This window comes from Triturus cristatus, chromosome 6, assembly GCF_964204655.1.
Source record: "Triturus cristatus chromosome 6, aTriCri1.1, whole genome shotgun sequence".
In the NCBI taxonomy this organism is placed as follows: Eukaryota; Metazoa; Chordata; class Amphibia; order Caudata; family Salamandridae; genus Triturus; species Triturus cristatus.
Window position 1 is genome coordinate 913,971,680 of NC_140589.1, and position 21,210 is coordinate 913,992,889.

Here is a 21,210-nt window from a genome sequence, read left to right on the forward strand (position 1 = left end):
ACCTGGCGAAGACATGTGTGGAACTGGGCCGCCTTTTCGTCTGGAGAGTCTGTCACTGAAACCACAATCTGGGTATCATCTGCATATGAAATAGCAGTGAAACCCAAGGATTGATTAGCCTTGCCAGTGGGCCAACATAGACATTAAAAAGGGTAGGGCTCAAAGATGAGCCCTGTGGCACCCCACATGGCAGTGTGAAATTCAGTGACTTGTGCTCTGCAAGAGCCACAAACTGTTCCTGCCCTGACAGAAATGATTTTAGAAGATCAAGCACTTTTCCTCTAATACCAACACCTTCCAGCACTTGCAATCATTTCTGATGGTTAACCGTATCAAATGATGCAGAGAGGTCAAGCAGCACAAGCGCTGCATTGCCTTCTGCATCAACGGTCTGCCTAATCGTTTCAGAGGCAGAGATCAATGCCAGTTCCGTACTGTGTGCTTTCTGAAACCAAAGTGAGAATTATCTAGGCAATCGTGCTTTTCCAGATAGTCCGAGATAATCGAATTCATAGCCTTTTCCACCATCTTTGCGGGTAGTGGGAGTCTGCAGATTGGCCAATAATTGTTAGGGTCTGCTCCATCCAAATGAGCTTTCTTGAAGAGGGGGAGAACGGACGCCAATTTCCAATTAGCCAGGAAAATACTGGTGACGAACATTTGATTAAAAATGAGAGTCAAATGTGGGGCAAGAACCTCTCACATACACATACAGACACTCACACACCTCCCTAATGTGAACCCACCCCTGTATGAATCCATGACAGATCCGCATATCCAGATCCCAATTAAAAAAAACATTCACAGACCCACTCACACACTCTCTCACACCCCTACACAACCACTCACACACCCAGGTTGCAGGGCCGTTCTAGTTAGGAAATAGCATTAAAAAACTGAAATTCACAGACCAATACCAAAGGTTACAGTGACCTTATAGTTAGGAAATAGCATTAAAATACCATAGCAATTCACTGAGAAAAACAAAGGCTACAGGGATGTTATAGTTAGGAAGTAGAATTTAAAAAATCTTAGGTTCGATTCACAGAACTAAATGAGACAAAATCCTAAACTTACTACTTTTGGTATTCACAGAATGCATTTAGTAGTAGTAAAGCTAAGATTCCTAACTTTACTACTACTAAACTGAGACAAAATCCTAACTTTACGACTTTTGGTATTCACAAAAGGGATTTAGTAGTAGTAGAGTTAGGAATCATTGATAATATCACCGCAACATCTGTGGTGAAATTATTGTGCATGCTGGCAGCGCAAGTTATAATTAACTTGGGGCACCAAGTTATAGTTACTTGAGATACCTGTAACTGCTGAATTTCTATGGTTTTATGTGTGCAAATATCTGAACCTAACTATAACATCCCTGTAACCTTTTCTTTTTAGTACATTTCTAAGGTTTGTTTATTTATATTTTTTAATTATAATATTCTTCTGACCTTTGTTTTTTTTCATGAATATATATGAATATATATATATACACACACATTTATTTATTTACACACACACACACACACACGCAAACACACACATATATGACTCAGTGACAATCACCAATGGGTAGTTATAGTTAGGACCACATTAACCTTGATGCTCTTTGATGAATTGTCACAAAACTTTCCCAAAAAAGTCTCATAAACCTCAGCTTCTTCCTGGAAAGTTTTGGGATGACAGGTCAAGCAGGGGCCAAGAAAAAGGAGGTCGGAAAACATGGTTTTTCCCTATGCAATTTTCATTAGGAAAATTGAACAGCGATATTGCAAAAACGTCTGAACAGAATTAAAACAAATTTGGAAAAAAGCTAGATCTTGTTCCAGAAATAGTTTTTCTTTGTGAATTGGAGTAAACCCATGAAGCAGTTTAGGAGAAATTTAGGTTCAGATAGAATGTGTGTTTCATGCTGAGAAGGATGTGTGGACCCAACAGATAAAAAGAAAAGATCTGATTGTCTCCAAAACATCAACAAAGATGGTGTGGCACCCATTTGAGGACTCAGGGAATCAGTACCCTGCCCTGAAACAAATAATAAAATAAACATATTGGGGAAGGGTAAGGATAACCCGATCCCCTTGGTCTGGTGGGGTTTTGCAGATCTGCGGAGGACCCGTAGTACAATAAAAAAACGCAGGCTCAAGTTCTTTTAAAATAAAAAACCCTTGAGGTGGACTGGGTCCAGGGGAGTTGCCACGATGTTTATATTATGGAGAGGGAGGCATGCAGCCCCCTTGCCTGAACCTTTTGAAGGCGACTCCCCTTCCTCTGGGGCCTTTATCTTTTTAATGGTAAAGGGGTCATGCAGCCTTCCTCCCTTAGCATTTTGAAAGCCTGGGGGACCTCGTCACATGGGGCAACATCTTTTTTATGAGGAGTGAGGTGTGTGGCCTCCTCCTTAAGCCTTGTGAAGCACCAGGGACCCCATCCCCTGGGCTAAAGTCTTTTTTAAGGATAGAAGTGCATGCAACCCACCTCTGCCTGCCTTTTGAAGGCCCCAGAGACCCTTTGCCCTGAGGCATGATGTATTACAGTGTCCTTGGGACCCCAGTCTCCAGAACACTGCAGATTGCTCCCACCTAGTGCGAACAGAAAGAAAACATGCTCCCAGCTGGATAGGAGCAAAACAATAGAATGCTCTTGCCTGACAGGAGCAAAAGAAAAACTGCTTCTAGTTAGGCAGAACAAACTAGTCAAGAAGGCTTCCACAGGCAACCTGGATGAGTACTGGATGGGAAGCCATTGGATCAGATGTTTTTTTAAGATCATTTTGAGACGCCCTCTGAGGAGGATTTTAACAAAACAGCTCTAGGTGTCTCCTCAGGGTCACCCTTGGACCCTCTTCCTCATAAGGTATGAAAAGAGCTAGGCTCAGAACTACTTCCACTACTAAGACAGTTGTGCAGTCAATCCTTGAGCAGCGGGTTGGTACCGACCTGCTGGAAACAAGCAGTTATAACTCCACTTCTGAAAAAACCTACACTTGATCCAGCCTGCCTTAAAAGCTATAGGCCCATCTCTCTCCTACCTTATCCAGTGAAGATCACTGAGCGTTTGGTAAGAAAAGCGCTCTCCTAGTTTCTGGAGGTTAACAATAGGCTGGAGGACGCGCTATGCGGCTTCCGCCCAGGGCACGAGGCAGAGACTGCTTTGGTGACTGTTTTGGACGATCTTCGAATGCGAGCAGACAGGGGACAATCAGCTATATTGATCTTGTTGGACCTGTCTGCCGCATTCTACACGGTCAACCACAAGGTCCTTCTGGCGAGGCTGGAGGGAGCTGGGGTGGTGGGCGTGGCGTTGAAATGGCTTCAATCCTACCTGTCCAATAGACAACAGACAGTAACTCTGGCCCCCTATCAATCAAAGTTTGTTGATATTCGGCATGGGGCCCCTCAGGGATCTGTGATTAGCCCTATATTATTCAACGCTTACATGCTCCCTCTGATCGCCGTCATTAAGTCCCACAATATCGGCCATGTGAACTATGCTGACGATACGCAACTTATCCTGTCACTGGAGGGAGATCAGTCGATCACAATAGGAAAATTCCATGGCCATATGCAGGACACTGTACATTGTCTAAAAAATAACTCCCTGTAATTTAATGCTGACAAAACGGAGATCCTATGCTGTGCCGCTGGGAAAGTGCCATTTCCACTCCCAATTGATTTCTGGCCTATTCCCACGGATACACCACCGGTACCCTCTGAGACGGTTCGCAACCTGGGAATCTGTTTCAATGACAAGATGAGCCTAGAAACTCAAGTCAATAAGATCGTTGGAAGCAGTTTCTCCATGATTAGAGTCCTCCTGAAGATTCTTCCGATGCTACCAACACAGGCACGAGCATTGGTGGTAAGGAGTGTCATTATGAGCAGGCTGGTTTACTGTAATGCCCTGCTGCTGGAGTCCCCCACGTATTTAATTGGGAGTATCCAGAGAATTCAGACTGTGGCGGCCAAGCTTGCTCTGATGAGACCACGGCAGGCCTCTGCATCTCAGGCCCTTGTTGAGCTCCACTGGCTCCCAATATTACAGAGGATACAATTTAAATCGCTCTGTATTGTGTTTAAGGCTCTGCACAGTATTGGGCCCAAACCGTTGCAGAACAAATTTGGATGGTATGTTCCCATCCATAATCTCTGCTCTTCCTCGGCCAATTTGGTGAAAGTACCAAGGTCTAGAAAAGCAAAACTGGGGAGACGGATTTTTAGCATCGCAGCAGCACGGCTTTGGAATAGCCTTCCCATGGACCTGAGACAGATGGAAGACCTGCTGCATTTCAGAGAGAAAATAAAGACCTGGGTCTACCCCAGAGTATAATATCTGTCTATATTCTGCTCCTAAGGCACCATGGTTTACTATTCGGTATTTATGTTGGCAGGACACACGTCTCTCAGCGCCAGGATACCCATTGGGTCACAGTGTGCTTTATAACATTAACATTAATATTAACAAGATGGCAGGCCACTGGGGCCATGGTGCCGTGAATGGGATGAGGGCACCCAATTAACAACAAAAGCTGATTTATGCTGCATTCAGGATGGGTGCTGGCAGTTGGGCCGGCAGGGCAGTGGAGGCTATAGGCCTCCCCCTGCAGCCCAAAACATTGCCTACAGTTGTTGAGTGTCACGGATGGGATAGGAACATTCAATCAATATAATAAATGAAAAGGGGCGTGGCCAACCATCATGGCCGATCGAACGTAACTCCGATCAGCTCTTCTCCAGGCCCAGCCACATCTGCAAGTCGCAAGGCACTTACAGTCCCCGATACCGAGTCGCCCGATGTCTCGGGGTGTCTGGAGGTACGGGAGCTTCCCGGAGGTGTGTTAGGAGCCTCGGATGCTGTTTGCGGAGCAGAGTTCTCCCGGACGCCGGAGCCCGCGGCGCCCTCTAAGATGGCGGCGATTCTCGAGCCCGAGCTTCATCGCAAGCGCTGCAGCACCTGGACCTAAGGGGAACTATGCGGAGACTGCTGTCAAGGTGGACATTGGTGATGCGATCTGCTTACCCCCGGGAGCCACTTTCAACCCCAAGAGAGGAGTGAACCCTGCATCGGCACCAGCGCCGAGAGGGCCTATCTACATGCCGAGACCCCCGCTGACTGGGGGGTCCACCGTTTGGCGCTGAAGCTCTTGTGGCCCTGTATTGCGTGACACGCCAGGTACGGAGGAAGGCAGAGGGGGTCTCCAGGCATGAGGGTGGATTACCAGAAGCGACTGCGGCAATCGGGCATCTGACCGTAAGATGGCGGCAGTCAGGCGCCGTCTCACAACCTCGTGGGGCAGCCCTGGCTCACAGTCCTACGTTCCGCATGGTGCCTCTACCCCCGCAGCCCTCTTGACGTAGGTGAAGAGGTCCTGAGCCCACCAACCTCCACCACATAATTTCTCCACAGGTGGAGCTCTGGCAACAGTGGGCTCCCGGATGCCAGGCCGGAAGGGAGCTGGGACATGGACCAGGGGGCTCCCCTAAAGCCCCGGGTTGCATCGCGGCCCGGGTGAAAATGCCCTCCAGTCCTTAATCGGTTGAAAAGCTGCAAGTAGGAGAGGGAGGCTAGGGGCTCCGTACCTCCGGTGAGCGACGAGGGGCTGAAAGGAAGAGAGGAGGGAGTCCCTGGGCTCCTTGAGACTGGACTGTGATACAGAGCATCCTGGGCAGTGGCTTGCCCCGTCAAACTGTGATCCCCGGCAGACGATCCCGATTAGTTGTGGGTTGTTCGGGTCAAGAATCCCCCTTCTACAGTGAGGGGCTATTTGAGTCCAGGGGAGCCCTGCGCCGGCGTCCCTGAGCATCCACCACCCATCCCAAAACGGTCTTCCAACCTACTCAGGTGTGCTAAGTCGGGGTGACGGGGCAGGTCCCAGTTCTCCATGATTTTGTTTTTCCTGTTGCAAAACAGCCCTGACCCAGCGGTGGGTGTAGGTCCCTATGCCACGCAAAAAAGCACAACCCACAAAGGTCTCCAGCTTCTTCACCCACGCTACCAAGGGATCGGACAGTGAAGGGTCAGCGCAACCAGATTTGATGGCCTCACTGCGAGAATTTAAACAAGAGCTCAGAGACGACATCAAGGCTGACATGAGGGCCTCTTTCGATGCGTTTAAGGCCGAAATGGGAGGCCGTCTAGTGTCCCTGCAATCAGATGTCGACTCCATAAGGGCCCGCATTCTCGATCTGGAAGCAAAATGGCAGGAGCAGGAAGACCGCAGGCGTCCCATGGAGGCCCACTCTAGTGAATTACAAAGCCAGCTGAAAGCCACGGTGCTCTGATGTGAAGACCTCGAGAACTGCTCCCGGAGGGATAACATTCCCGTGAGGGGCTTGGAAGAAGGCTGCGAAGGCTTCGATTTAGAGGCCTTCATGGTGGGGCTCTTCTCGACGGTGCTGGGAGACTTAGAGCCGGAGGTTCGTCTTGAGCGGGTCCACCGAGTAGGGCCCAGCATCCCAGGAGATTCCAGGAGACCCAGGGACATGTTGGCAAAGTTCAGCTCAATCAAAACCAAGAGTTGGTCCTTCAGAAAGCGCGAGCACTTGACAAGGTGTCATTCAAGGGCGCAACGTGCTCCTGGTACCAGGATGTAGCCCAAGCCACACTTGCTCGACGCCAGCTGTTCCGCCCAGTCACAACTGCCCTACGAGTCCGCAAGGTGAAATATACATGGACCTGCCCCTTTGGCCTAGCTTTCACACTTGACAATAAGAACTACCACTGCACCGACTTGGGGGAGGCACCTCTATTCTTGGTATTGAGTTACCTGCTCCGGCCCGAACGCCAGAATCAAGAGTCGAGGAGGAAGCAGCGGGGTCAAAGAAGCAGGGAGGTCCTTGGCTACAACAGCGGAGAGCTGACAAGAACACTACAGGCTGATGAGGTATCTGCTCTCTGCCATCCACATGGTGTGTTTCCTACGAGGTTGCCAGTCGGGCTTGCAGGTCGCGGGGCTTTGCAGGAACCTTAGACTTATGGCCTTCGGACCTCGGCCACTCTGACTCTTAAAGATGAGGTTGAGGGGGGAAGGGATTGAAAGGGTCATGCCCAGTGACAGCACTTATTGTTATTTCTAACTAATTTCTTACTAGTGCCTATGTAGCAGTTCTATGGGCCTTGGAGGCAGAATTTGGACCGCTCCAGACAATGCTCGAATTATGGTTCTCCTTTGTGGTGGAGAACCACCGAGCTCACAGTCATGGGTCATTTTTTTTACTGTTAAGATTGTTTTAGTGTCAAGATACTTTCTGCTGTTTTTTTAGGTTGCTTTGGTACGGTGGGAGGGAGGAGGGATTGGTATGGAGGAACGGGCTCCCCGGAGGGCAGTTAGAGAAACAATCGGGAGGGTTTCATGTTAACTCATGGGGATTAATTGCCTAACGTGGAACGTAAAAGGCCTTAATTCCCCTAACAAAAGGAACCGGGTCTGGAAATTCCTAATTGACAACCAGATTAAAATAGCTGGCCTGCAGGAGACACATCTTCCACGCAAGGAGGAACAAAGATTGAAGCATAGGGCCTACCCGCAGATTTTTCGCTCCTCAGCACACACTAAACACAAGCGGGTGGCGCTTCTCTTTCATGCATCAATCCTGTTACTCCACCATGACACCAAAACAGACAAAGAGGGGAGGGTCTTGATGGTTAGGGGTGAGATTCGGGGACGATCTTGCACTGTAGCCACCATTTATGTACCCAACACGGGGCAGCACGATTTCCTAAAATCATTCCTTGTCACACTAGAGGAATTTGCAGGGGCGACATCCTATTGGTCGAAGACTTAAATTTTATATGGGACTCAGCTATTGACACTTCACACTCCCATAGGGCGTTGGGGGAGGATCTTTAGCAAAGCACTTAAAGCTGCTTTACAAGGGCTGGGGTTACTAGACGTTTGGAGTGCGGTCCACCCCGAGACCCGAGATTACTCCTTCTTCTCACACTCGCATAGGACATACTCCAGGATCGATCATGCATTCATGAGTCAGTCCCTCCTCCATACTGTAGCGGGTTCCCAGTTCCACCCGATTTGCCTCTCTGATCATACTCCATTAGAACTGGTCCTTGATTGCCCTGCCCCACGCTCCAAGATAGCCAGGTGGTTTTTCCCAATTTTTTTTGTAGGGATAGGCTTCTTAGGGATAAGCAACGAAAGGCAATCACTGAATTCTTTGAACTTAATGCTCCCTAACCAACAATTGGGACACCTTCAAGACGGTTATTCGGGGAAAGTGAATCGAGCTAGAGGCCACTCTCAAGGCACAACATAAGAAGGAACGCATTCTCCTCGAGGATGAGCTCTGAGCGGCCGAGACTGTCCATAAGTCTAATCCCTTTTGCCAATCCCTCCGTAAGGTTACACAGGTCAAGGGGAAGCTTCACGTTATTTACAATAATGTGGCTGAAAAGACCCTCCTACGCTTACAGGCACACAGTTATGAGGGAGGGAACAAGGTGGGTTCTCTATTAGCACGTCAACTGCGAGTGAAGCACATAGCCGACGAGAGGGGGGTCACCCAACAAAGTGAGAAAGGGAAAGCCAAAGCATTTGGGGAATTTTAACGCTCCCTGTATACCACAGATTAATTAGACGCTCAAGTACAGGGCTAATACCTAGAGGCTCTGGATCTGCCCAGGTTCTGAACTCCACCAATGAAGAGTTATGTAGTCCCATTTCCACAGAGGAAGTCCAAAAAATGATTGACTCTCTTAAGCTCCAAAAAGCGCTCGGCCCTGATGGTCTCAATGGCCACTTCTATCACACTTTTGCACCAGAATTAGTCCCACATCTAGTGACACTCTTCAACTATATCACTAACACACATAAAGTGACTCCCACGATGGGGAAGGCTCTGATCTCCGTCATCCCCAAACCGGGGAAAGACCCCTCTAGCTGTGCCTCTTACAGACCTATAGCGCTCCTGAATCTGGACGCCAAGCTATATTCTAAAATCTTGGCCTCTCGCCTGGAGAATGTCATGCCACTACTTGTGCAGTCAGACCAGGCGGGTTTCATCAAGGGGAAGCAAACACATGATAACCCCTGGAGAGTAATTTGCATTATTGAGAAAGCAAGGAGGAAGGCCATACCTGCGGTCATTCTTTCGCTTGACGCGGATAAGGCCTTTGACCGGGTTGATTGGGTGTATTTGATCCGTACACTGCGTCAGTTTGGTCTTGGGGAGGCCTTCATTGGAATGGTGTGGGTGAATTATTATGCGCCGCGATCCAGGGTCGTGGTAAATGGGATCGCTTTGGAACCTTTTAAACTTTCTAGGGGATCCCGGCAGGGGTGCCCTTTGTCCCCCCTATTATTTGCGCTCAGCATCAAACCTTTCGCAGAGCACATTGGGTACAACCCAGATATAGGGGGGTTCCATTTGGCACAGACGAACATAAGATATCCCTCTTTGCGGATGATGTGCTTCTTCCAGTCACGAGGCAGCAATCTTCTCCCCCAGCGATCCAAACTGAGCTTGCCTCCTATGAACAGATCTCGGGCTTTAAGGTGAACCTTTCAAAGTCCTTCCTTCTTAAGCTAACTGTGTCTAAGGAGGACATGCGGTCTATTGAAGGTGCGCCCCTTTTCCAGAGCGCGCACAAAGACATCACATATCTCGGCATTAAACTCACTCCCAAGCTGGAACACCTTTATGGAGCTAACTATCCTCCTTTGCTGCGCCAGCTCAAAGCTAATCTATCTAGATGGAGGACGGCCTATCTTTCCTGGGTAGGGCGGGTCAATGCTATCAAAATGAATGTGCTCCCCCGCTTATTGTATCTCTTTCAGGGCCTTCCTATCCCAGTGGACCGGGCACTTTTTTCAGAACTAAAAACAATGATTACCAAGTTTATTTGGCAGGGTAAAGGGTTTGACTTTCCAACCGCGTTTTAGCTAGATTGAGAGAGGAGGGGGGACTGGCCTTGCCAGACCTCCTGGGATACTATAGGGCAGCTCAACTTGTGATTACGGAATGGCCCTCTGTGAATCGGAAAAACTTCGGCTTCACATGGACCGACAAATAACAGGAAGAAAGATCTGGAACCTCCTGTGGAAACAGAAGCCCAATCATCCTTGCAATGCCTATATCAGTGCCCTTACGGCGACCACCTTAAGGGTTTGGGATGAGTTAACTCGATCCACTCCTCTTACCATCTTCCCTTCCCCCTACTTGCCCATTCATTTTAACCCCGAGTTTCCTCCGGCGCCAAGGGGGGGGCCATTTGAGGCTTGGCGGGAGGGTGGCCGTCTTATGCCCTCTCATATGTTTGACCAGGGAAAAGTGTTGACCTTTGCAGAATGTATTCAGGCCTATCACCTCCAACCTTCCAAAGAATTTCACTACGTGCAACATAAGCATTGGGTCCTGCAACCGCAGATCCGGCAGGCCACCACTAGAGATCTACTTCCCATCGGGAAATCTGCGCAGTCAGGGTCCTCTACAAGGGGGACCATCTCTTTCCTTTACTCACTCATACGGTCTTTGGTATCTCATTACGCCCCTAGACACCAAAGGTTCTGAGATGCACTCCTCGACACCCCATTGCAGAAGAAACAATGGACCTCACTTTATAGGGATATTCCCAAGTTTAATCGCTCCATGTTTTTAAGGGAGGCTCATTATAAAATTATGTACGAATGGTACCTACACCCACAGAAGCTACAGACTATCTTTCCTAACTCCCCAGATAGGTGCTGGAAGGGTTGTGGGCTGATAGGTGACGGCAGACATATCTGGTGGGACTGTCCACGTATCAAACCTTTTTGGAAGGAGGTATTGTCCCAAATTAAACTGATTCTGGGCTATCCGATTCCAGACACCCGAACACACTCTCTTGGGAATCCGGGTTCCCAACTTGAAGCGCCAAACGCAGGGGGATCGGTCCGTGATGTGGCTGTGCCTTGGGGCGCTAAGATGGCTGTAGTGGCTGTGTGGAAGAAAAGAGAGGCCCCCTCCCTTACCCAATGGCACGTCAGGCTTTGGCATGCACTGGCAATAGAAAGAATGGCGGACGTTGTGGACGATTCCCGAAAGGGATTTGACTATGTTTGGGCCCCCCTGGTCGAATATCTATTGGAGGGGCTGCCTCTGTTTGCATGTGGTCCGAGGCTGCGAGCACTCCATCTCTTTCATGCCTAGAGCTTCCATTGGCTCCCACGTTTCTCTGAGAGGGCTCCTGGGGAAGTGGAGACCACCTAGCCTTGTGTCTCTGCCTTCAGTTGCAACCACATTTGAATTTACTTTGATTGTGACACCCTAGTTTGAATTTTTGTGTTTATTGTTATGTGTTATGGGGGGAAGGGAGAGGAGGGGTGGGAAGGTTTATTGGCAAGGATTTTTTGGACCTCCCACGAGATCACGTTGATGTCAACAATGTGCAAGGTCCGGTGGAGACCGGGGGGTTATACGCTGTGCATATTCAGAGCGTGCAAAATCCTAGTTCACAATCTGTATGTGTTACTTTAGCACTCTGTAACTCCCGGCACACAGGATGCATTGGGATCTCCTCCCACAGTTTGGTTTTTCTGTGTACTGTTTTATCTTTAAAATCAATAAAAAAATATTTGACAAAAAAAGAAAAATCAACACAGGTGAATGTGAATTGAGTGGAATAGCCACTCATTTCATAATCACTGCTACCACTAGTGAGTGCCCCATAGTGTGCTGCAAAGGGTTTTGGTTTATTTCTTTAGATCCTTGTGGTACCCTCGAAGGGGTAGGAATACCTCCAAACATGTTGTTTAAATGTTGTGGTCCTTTGGACACTGGGCTCCCAAATTTCTGATATATGGTTATTTCACTATTGGGCAGAGAAGCTCTTTTGTAGATCTGGATGTGCCCCATGGGGTATTTTACTACATTTTTCTCATTGATCTTTTAGTACACTGTAATCAAATGTTTATTATTGTAATTATGTTTTTCAATATATTCTTTTGTGGCTTTGAGATAGTCCAGTGGGACGAATCACATTTTGGGTGTATGGACACTTTGTTCTTTTCATTTGTTTCTTTGGACTATTATACATGTTTCAAAATGGAATACTATGTGAACATTGGACTTTGTTCGAATACAACCTGAGTGAATGCTCCGTTGTCATATGTTCTAATCTTTGGTGGAAAAACTAGGTACATCTGGACTGTTGGTGTACAGATATGCCTCAATTGTCCATATCAAAGGGGTCTTGTCATCCCTGATTGGCTGGTCACTATATGAACAATATGTTAAGAAGCTATTAAAGACCTTAACGATATGGTCCCTGTGTCTGGAAAAAGAATAAAGAAATATATGGGGGAATGTGGTGGGTCCCAATAGCACCCCCCTACTTGATTGGTTGGCCACAGCATGCACAATCTCTCAGGAATGTGTGCGGTGTATTTTACCAAACTACAAAGTGGTGTCCATAGGTTCTGGCAGAACATGTCTATTAATTGGCAAATGCATACCTGTTAATCTATTGACATCTTCAATTATGTCATTTACCATGTCATGAGTGATGTACTATGTAAGGTTATGAGAAAATGCTCCTTTTTGCTGAATTTTATTGCTGCCTTTTAGATTCTATAACCTGGGACTCCACAGTCCTGTGCCCAATGTATGTCCTCAGACCCCTAAGGTCGAAATTGCCTAAACCCTAATTGACCTATTTAATTTTCATATTATAAGTCCATAGTATATGGTGTCCCAAAATTCACCAGTTGCATGGACAATTAAATGTCACATATGAATCATATGAGTCTTCTGTACCACCTGCTGGTGTGACCAGGCAAACATGACTCCAAGATTGCCACTCTAGCTAGACAACTGCAATCTAACCTTGCAGCACTACCCTTCAAAATAAGCCATTTTGACTGGGGGATCCTTCCTTTTAAATATTGATGTCACCCCCATGTATGCCCTATAGCCCACAAAAAGGGTGCATGGTACTTAAAAGTAGGAAATGTAGAAATGTTAAGTTAACATGTCCTTATTGTAACTAGTTCCCGAAAGCTAATTTCGCTGTATGAAGACTGACTGGTCCATACAGAAACAGTGGGGAGAAAACTTGAATATTAGTTTAGCTATCTCAAGCTAGGGAGCGGCTAGAAAAATAATTACAGGACTGTTTTTATTATTTATTAAAAGCTCCACTCATTCATGAAGTTGGTTGTTTAATAAATATTAAGGTAAAGGGACTTTAAGAAAATTATATTCTTCTTGCTTGTAGCTCACGGAGGCTAATTTGCATTAACCTCCAGCTGCCACCTCGTGTCACTACTCGCTCCCTGCATTCTCGTGTCCACCACCAGGGGGCTGGATTGTGGGGCTCTTCAGTGTTATAATATGCTTCTGGACCCTCCCCTTCATGCATATACTGACTTCCAGCCATTTGGACACTATTTGGGAATTGCCATCCATTCCCAATCCATGGCAGGTTTTGGGGAAGCCAGTTTGCTCATGCTTGAAACCCTATTACCTAGAATTCCCTGCTCTCTGCTTCGTCTCCACCCCTGCAGGCCAAGGATGGGTGGAGGAATTCAGCTCACCTGTGGCTAGCTGCTGCTAGCCTGCTCACACCTGATGCATGTGATTACTGTGAGCTCTTTTAAGCTTCAGCTCTCTTCAGGCCAAGGTTGGTCATTGTAGCTGTGTTCTGGTGAGACCGATCCTTGTTTCCTGAGCTTTTGAAAGACCTTGTTTCCTGAGTTCCTGAACTATAGGTATTCTTTGTTCCTGAGGTTCTGCTATTTCTTGTTCCCAAGCACACTTTATCCCATGAGCGACACAGAGAGCCTTAAATTCTACTCTCTTTTTCCTTGGCAGCCAATGAAGTTGCACCAGGGCTGCACTTGCAGATTGAGTTTTAGAAAGTCCTGTCAATAGTCTGGCTGTGGTGTTCTGGGCAACCTGTAGCTTCTTCATAACATATGAGGGCTGCCCAGGTAGAGTGATTTGTTGTAGTCTAGTCTGGAGGGTATTAACCCCTAGACCACTATTCTCCGACACTCCAAGGAAGCCATTTGAGTTTCTTCCGAAGAGACCTCAGGAGGCCAAAGCAGGTGCCAGACACCTTTTTTGCTTGAACGGCCATTGTCAGGTCTTTGTCTAGTCTCTTTACATTGGACTTGAGGGATGGGGGGCATTCCCCCTAGTATGATGGTCAGAGGAATTGGTTCCAAAGTGCTAGATTGTTTCCTGTCACCATTGCCTCAGTCTTGTCTCTGTTTAATTTGAGGTAGCTGGAGGCCATCCAGTTGGATACCTTTTCCAGACAGATGCTGAGTCTGTAGAAGGTTGCAATAGTATTTGGTGACAAAGAGACAACAATCTGGGTATCATCGGCATAGGAGACCATTGTGAAACTCAGATCACAAATGATTTCTGAGAGTGGCCGTACATAAACATTAAATAAGGTTGGTCTCAATGAGGAGCCCTGCGGCACTCCGCATTTCAGCTGGGTGTGTCTGACAGAAAGGGCCCCTCACAAACTTGAAAGCTCCTGTCTGCGAGAAACAATGTTAGCTTTCTTTGAGCTGCCCTTGTAACTCCTATGCTTTCCAGCCTCTGGCAAAGAATTGGGTGGGAGACAGTGTCAAAGGCTGCACTCAGATCCAACAAAATGAGCACAGCTATACCACTCTAGTTCATAGTTTTTCTTAAGTCCTCTATTGCCAGCATTAGAGCTGTCTCAGTACTGCAACCAGATCGAAAACCAGTCTGTGTCTGGTGCAGTAGTTTATTGGAGTTCAAGAAGTCAGATAAAATGCCATTAATCGATATATCCAAAATGTTGCCGATTCCAGGCAGAAGTGATATTATCCTATAATATTCTGCCTTATCTGGGTTCAGCTCTGAGGACGGATAATCACGGTGGAGATGAAGGCCATGTGCAAAGAAAGAAAGTTGGAAAGAAGAAGGCCAAATTGGGCTTGAGCTATAGCAAAGATGGTGGTAGCAATGGTGAGGTTTCTGTAGGGATTCAACACACCCCTCATTTGCCCATAAACATGGCACCTACCTCTGTGGTGGAGGATGACATTGACAAATGGTTTGCGTCCTATAAGAGAGTATTAATGGTAAGCAAGGTAGACCAGCAGCACGGAGGAGCGTTATCATGGGAGTTGGTACCTACACTGGGAAGGGACACTCTCCTGACTCTAGAGGAAAGGGCAGTAGACTCATGCTCCCACATGATGCACTAGTGCAGAAGTTTGGTTTCACACCTGAGGAGTGCTGGAAAAAGTTTCTCACACAGACACTCACACACAGACAGACAGAAACATACACACACCCACATACACACACACAAACTCTGACTTTGGTTTTCAAACATTGGATGTGTGCTGTACAGTGCAGCAGCCAGGCAATGCGTAAAATGTTTGAAGAAATAAATGTATTTCTCTAATTTTGCGCCCGCCTTCAATAAGCATTACTTATTGATGCACATCCCTATCTTAGTAAATTCCCAAAATACAGAGGCTTGCTCTAGAATGGCCATTTACCACCCATGCAATGCCCCCTTTATGCAGAGTGCTGTAAAGCAGTGCATATTGCTATTTGCTCTAAAATACTGCTTTGCGTCACTTTGTGCCAGTGCAAAGTCTTGATAAATCTACTCCCTATTCCCCTTTCTCTTGCTCACAAACAGGGTATCACGACTTTTATTATCTTTGTGAATCACCACAGTACCAATGAAAGAGGTAACAATAGTTAAGAAAATCTATCTCTACTCTAGACGCAGAGGAAGGAAATATTGATCAGTATCACAGCCTCAGTTAATCAGATACCTGTCCATATCTGACCTAAACATCCAGTTCCCTGTGCAGTGAGAAGTTCAATATTATCCAATTTTGCCACACTAGTATACCACCCTGATGTGTAAAGTGAGAAAATGTGTTACCAGATGCAAGCCTTCTACCTTCTTTTCCACCAGAGCAATGTTGCTGCTTAAGCACAGAATGCTATATCTCACATGTACTACTGCACCCTTTCTAAACACGCCCTGTACCACCCGATTTACCTGTTTTTGCAGTACTTTTGGAACAAAACATGACTCGGCCTCAGCCACACCCACTGCAGCAGTATCTCAACAAACTCGTTATGATAGCTCTGCCAGGCTTTACAACCATGGGTGTGACATAATTAATTTACAACTATCCAAAACTTGGCAAGTCTCTCTCTGCGTTTTTATGAGGAGGAAAGAATGTGTTTTTTCTACTGTTTTTTGTCTCTCCTAGAGGCCCCAACATAACTCAATATCAAATGTTGTGAATTTTTTCCTCTAATATAGCTGTCAATTTAAGTAGCTACTGCTCCGGTCGCAGGTTTGAATCCCAGCGAGGTCAACAGTGCCTTTCATGTTTTTTCAAAAAAATGTTTTATTGATTTTATTATTTGCACAAGCAAATCAAAAACAGACATACAAAAGAATGACATATTTTCATTTCGTCAAAAAAAAAGAGCATCGTGCCTTTGAACGATATAGAGTCTGTAGGTACCTAATGATTAGACATATCTGTAAAAACAGTACCAATTAGCACAAGTATAATTTCTATTATGTAGAAGGAAGTCAAGAAATAGAAGAATACTATATAATGTATTGTAGTGGAGGCGGAGCTCCAGGTACACACATTGCAATGTTAGCATAAGCGTATTAGAACTAAAACGCCATCTTGCCACTTTTGCTGCCTCTGCACACGACACTGCAGGTAGCTGTTACTATAAGAAAACTGCTTGCTTGCTTTTTCTTCACATGAGAACGGTCTGTTGTTCACATCCCTAGACGTGCACCGCGACCTTGGTCTGAACACTGTGTGCAGAAGCAGTCAGGGCCAAAAAACAATGGGGCTCATTTATGAGCCCCTGCGTCACTTTTGCGCCGCCGGTGCGTCACTTTTTGTGATGCACCAGTGGCATAAAACATGCGCCATGTTGCGCCATATTTACAAAGTGATGCATCTAGGTAGATGCGTCACTTTGTAAACCCCTGCGCCACATTATACCTGCGCCAGGTATAATGTATGCAAGGGGGGCGTTTTGACGCAAGAAAGGGTCGTAGAAGTGACGCAGTGAAATCTACGAGATTTCACTGCGCCACTTCTAGTGTGCAAATGCGTCCATTTCTTGTGCCTGCCTCACAGCAGGCGTAAGACTGACGCAGGCCCTTTCACATGGGGCTTGCCCCATGTGAAAGGACACATTGCTGGAGTTGCGTCACTTTTGTGACACACTCCAGCGATGCGTCACTTTTGCGCCTACAGATACGTCAGAAATACTGACGTATCTGTGACTCCTTGCGACATGATGCGTCATACTGTAAATATGACGCATCACTGGAGTCGCAGGGAGGGCGCAGTGAAAAGTGGCGCATCACTGTTTTCACGCAGTGATGCGTCACTTTTCATAAATGAGGCCCAATGTATGCTTTTGAATTCATGTTGATCGGCCCACTCTCTAGCCATAACACGCACACAGCTGCAAATATCTGAAACTCGAGTGCCTTTAATATTGCATTTTGCATGCATGATTCAGACACTTTGGAGAAGACCTTTTCCAGACACAGAGCAGCGCTGATCCTGTGATGTGATTCACCTAAGCTGATCTTTACGGTATGGGGTTCCCCATTTAAACCTAGAGACCTTCTATTAGTTTAATAATACTAGCTTACTAGTGAAGGGAGTTTTCGTCTTGTGAATGGACACTATCTGACCGAAAGATCTCCAATTAGATTAATTGATGGAACTTTGGCCCCCCACTCCTCATCACACATCATGAAAAGGGACCAGACTTTTGTGAATATTGCTGACTGGCCTGTGTTGGATGGGATTGTGTGGGATGCTGTCAAATTTCAAAGTCATGGTCCTACAGAGGTGATTATTGTCTCCAATGTACTTCATGCTTCTATGGGGGATGTTGTGAAACAAAACATCCGCTCTGATGATTGGGACGTCCAGGCCATAGAGGCACTTTTTTCTGATTTGAAATATTATGCTGCAGATTTGTATTTAGCAAAGCACACAAGATGATGGTCGGAATGTTGCACATTGGCAAAACATTCACCCCCAGTCACAGATCTGGGTTTAATCCATCGTTATTTTGCTCACCACGCCACCCCAGTTCAGACATGACCATATGCAAATCAGTCTTGACCCTGTGCCTCATGGGAACAGTCCAGCCCAAACTGTCAAGCCATGTCTTCCCTGGACCGGAATCAAACATCCTAGGACCGGTTTCGGGGTTTCACCCCTCTTCAGCCAGGATAGCTTGACTCCAGTGGCGTAGCGAGCACGGGACCCACGTCTGGGCATACCCTTCCCACATAGGGCGAACAGTAAAACACACAAGATGATGGACGGAATGTTGCACATTGGCAAGACATTCACCCCCAGTCACAGATCTGGGTTTAATCCATCGTTATTTTGCTCACCACGCCACCCCAGTTCAGACATGGCCATATGCAAATCAGTCTTGACCCTGTGCCTCATGGGAACAGTCCAGCCCAAACTGCCAAGCCATGTCTTCCCTGGACTGGAATCAAGCATCCTAGGACCGGTTTCGGTGAAACCCCGAAACCCCGAAACCGGTCCTAGGATGGTTGGTTCCAGTCCAGGGAGGACCTGGCTTGGCAGTTTGGGCTGGACTGTTCCCATGAGGCACAGGGTCAAGACTGATTTGCATATGGCTGGGTTCAAACTGGAATGGCATGGTGAGCAAAAAAACGATGGATTTAGGCCCAAATCTCTGTACTGGGGTGAATGTATGACATTGTTCTGTATTCTGTCCATCAACTGTTGTTTTTGCATTTGTCACCCCGAGTGGGACGGGTATGCTCAGACGTGAGTCCCGTGCTCTCCATGCCACTGGAATCAAGCTATCCTGGCAGAAGAGGGGTGAAACCCCGAAACCGGTCCTAGGATGCTTGGTTCCAGTCCAGGGAGGACCTGGCTTGGCAGTTCGGGCTGGACTGTTCCCATGAGGCACAGGGTCAAGACTGATTTGCATATTGCTGGGTTCAAACTGGAATGGCATGGTGAGCAAAAACACGATGGATTTAGGCCCAGATCTCTGTACTGGGGTGAATGTATGACATTGTTCTGCATTCTGTCCATCAACTGTTGTTTTTGCATTTGTCACACCGAGTGGGACGGGTATGCTCAGACGTGAGTCCCGTGCTCTGCATGCCACTGGAATCAAGCTATCCTGGCTGAAGAGGGGTGAAACCCCGAAACCGGTCCCAGGATGCTTGGTTCCAGTCCAGGGAGGACCTGGCTTGGCAGTTCGGGCTGGACTGTTCCCATGAGGCACAGGGTCAAGACTGATTTGCATATGGCTGGCTTCAAACCGGAATGGCATGGTGAGCAAAAAAACGATGGATTTAGGCCCAGATCTCTGTACTGGGGTGAATGTATGACATTGTTCTGCATTCTGCCCATCAAATGTTGTTTTTGCATTTGTCAACCCGAGTGGGACGGGTATGCTCAGACGTAAGTCCCGTGCTCTCCATGCCACTGGAATCAAGCTATCCTGGCTGAAGAGGGGTGAAACCCCGAAACCGGTCCTAGGATGCTTGGTTCCAGTCCAGGGAGGACCTGGCTTGGCAGTTCGGGCTGGACTGTTCCCACGATGCACAGGGTCAAGACTGATTTGCATATGGCTAGGTTCAAACTGCAATGGCATGGTGAGCAAAAAAAGATGGATTTAGGCCCAGGTCTCTGTACTGGGGTGAATGTATGACATTGTTCTGCATTCTGTCCATCAACTGTTGTTTTTGCATAAGATTTGTATTTAGACACGGCAAACTATGGCAATCATTTCCTGCATAAAACGAATACAGTTAGAAATGTTGTCAATTACACACAATGGGAGCATTGCCCCGCACCCATGGAAGGCAGTTCTAAAACTTTGGTGAGCAAATTTACATATTTTACTGATTTCAGTGTATCCAAATCTGAAGCTTTTTATTTTAAGATGGCTGCAGAGCCAGCTTCTAAGGTTAGACTGACCCACACTAAATTATTATATTCCAAATCCTTTATGGATGATTTGACCATAGGGGGCTATGAGCTGTGGAAAGATACTATTGATCTTAAATCACTTTGGGGTTCTAAAATATGGCAGGTACAAGGTACAGAAGCTCTGCATCGTGCTTGCCTTATCCCAAACCACATTTTGTTTTAGAATTCTACCATTTTGAAAGCCACCTGCTTTGGATTGGCTACTTCTAAACAAATGAATTTACCCTCTATTCCTGGTCTGGGTGCTTATCTACAATGGAATAATCACGCAGATCTGTCCCTTGATGCATTGCAGTCATATATTACTAATACGTCCTTCAACATTTCCGCATTAGATCCTGAAGGATGGTTAATATGGCAGAAGAGCTCAGATTCCTGTCAACATCGTTTTTAATATGGCAGAAGAGCTCAGATTCCTGTCAACATCGTTTTCTGGGTATAGATCCGTACACTGCGTCAGTTTGGTCTTGGGGAGGCCTTCATTGGAATGGTGTGGGTGAATTATTATGCGCCGCGATCCAGGGTCGTGGTAAATGGGATCGCTTTGGAACCTTTTAAACTTTCTAGGGGATCCCGGCAGGGGTGCCCTTTGTCCCCCCTATTATTTGCGCTCAGCATCAAACCTTTCGCAGAGCACATTGGGTACAACCCAGATATAGGGGGGTTCCATTTGGCACAGACGAACATAAGATATCCCTCTTTGCGGATGATGTGCTTCTTCCAGTCACGAGGCAGCAATCTTCTCCCCCAGCGATCCAAACTGAGCTTGCCTCCTATGAACAGATCTCGGGCTTTAAGGTGAACCTTTCAAAGTCCTTCCTTCTTAAGCTAACTGTGTCTAAGGAGGACATGCGGTCTATTGAAGGTGCGCCCCTTTTCCAGAGCGCGCACAAAGACATCACATATCTCGGCATTAAACTCACTCCCAAGCTGGAACACCTTTATGGAGCTAACTATCCTCCTTTGCTGCGCCAGCTCAAAGCTAATCTATCTAGATGGAGGACGGCCTATCTTTCCTGGGTAGGGCGGGTCAATGCTATCAAAATGAATGTGCTCCCCCGCTTATTGTATCTCTTTCAGGGCCTTCCTATCCCAGTGGACCGGGCACTTTTTTCAGAACTAAAAACAATGATTACCAAGTTTATTTGGCAGGGTAAAGGGTTTGACTTTCCAACCGCGTTTTAGCTAGATTGAGAGAGGAGGGGGGACTGGCC